We start from the raw sequence: 1,830 nt of genomic DNA, 5'->3' as shown, positions 1-1,830 counted from the left end.
ACTGTCTTTTTTCTTTTTTTTTTTTAAAAGTAAGTGTTTTACGGCGCTCGCAACAGTTAGTAACAATAACTAACACAATATCAACAACAACAATAACAATAACAACAACAAAAACAACAAAAACAACAACAACAACAACAACAACATCAATAATAATAATAACAACAACAACAGCAGCAACAACAGCAACAATAATAGCAACAGTAACAATAACTAACACAATATCATCATCATCTTCAACAATAACAACAACGACGACAACAACAACAACAGTAACAACTCTTCTTAATATACTTTCTTTATCCTTTCGATTGGAGTAAGCGAACCATTCACAGATTAAGACATGTATCGAGTCATATCGACGTGGTGTCCAGTGTGGTTGGTTTGACATAACATTTAAACCAATACGCTTGCACGCGCGTGCACACACACACACACACACACACACACACACACACACATGCACATACACACGCGCACACACACACACACACACACACGCGCATGCACGCACATACATACGCGCACGCACAGACACATGCATGCACACACACACCCACCCACCCACACACACACACACACACCCAACCCCGAGCTTCACTAGACCCCCCCTCCCCATAAAACCCCAGAAGAAACAACCACTCACCCACCACCCCGTGCGCTTTCTCCACTTTTCTAAGATATTTATTTATGCCATAAACCTTCCTACTTTAGTTTTAGTAGAGGTTTTACGGCGCTCGCAACTACATAAGGTCATATGAGCACCCGAAGATTAGAGGTGTTACAAGAGAGTAACAAACATTAAAAAAGAAGAAGGGGAGATAGGACGATAATATATGTTGAATAGGAAAGAAGAAGCAAACCACACCAGAGCCTTCCTACTTCATATAGTTTGTTCATCAAAAGCGAGCACTGTGAAAGAAGTGCAGGTAGGGTAAATTTGTCGCTGTTAAACACAAGGGGGCTATCCCCCCAAAAAATACTGTTTTAAAAAAAATCGAAGAAAAAGTTTTTGTCCTTTGTTCAGTTTCTTTAAAAGTCAAGGAGAGGTTTCTCTAAAACCAAACATATATACGCACCAACGAAACCAAACTTCTCCTATAGGTAGGACAATGCACACTTTTGGTGTAGGTCAAGATTTATGGAAACCCCCGAAATCTGGGTTAGCCCTCTTGTCCTTAAAAGCGACCAATTACAGGGTAGAGGAATACGTAACTCATTTTTCCAGTGAAGCCACGGGAAGAATAATGAGATAAAAGCGACTGCTGCAAACGAAGACATATTAACGTGGCAGAAAAGAGCAATTTCCGCAACAAGGGAAGCAAACGGTACATTGCTCAGAAACGCTGGGTTTAATCTATTACCTCCCTTTACACAAAAATTCTTTTGTCGCGTGGACACGCACACATGACTCGCCCTTTAGTAAAAGAAAAGTAGGTGTGTAGGATTAAGGCCCCTATCAACACTCTCAAAACCATCTAGCAAGGCTTTGGTAAGAATGAGCGTAGATGTGTGTTACTCTTAGAGCATGTATCTATATTTAACTCCAAAGGTCTTGTAATTAAATTCCTGCATGTGGTTGAATGATGCATCTGATGTGAATGTACATTTTGTCAGCTTTTCTTCTCTTTTCATATTGCGTTTTATTAATGAGAGTAATATATAATTTACTTTTTAAAATGTATACCTGCATGCGTTTTTACGGTTCTGTACAGCCAAGAAAAATTTCCCTCTGGGATAATAAAGTATTATTTTATCTTATCTTATCTTATCTATCTTATCTTATCTTATCTTATCTTATCTTATCTTATCTTATCTTATCTTATCTAT

Source organism: Aplysia californica, unplaced genomic scaffold, assembly GCF_000002075.1.
Source record: "Aplysia californica isolate F4 #8 unplaced genomic scaffold, AplCal3.0 scaffold00830, whole genome shotgun sequence".
Lineage (NCBI taxonomy): Eukaryota > Metazoa > Mollusca > Gastropoda > Aplysiida > Aplysiidae > Aplysia > Aplysia californica.
This window is presented reverse-complemented; position numbering follows the sequence as displayed.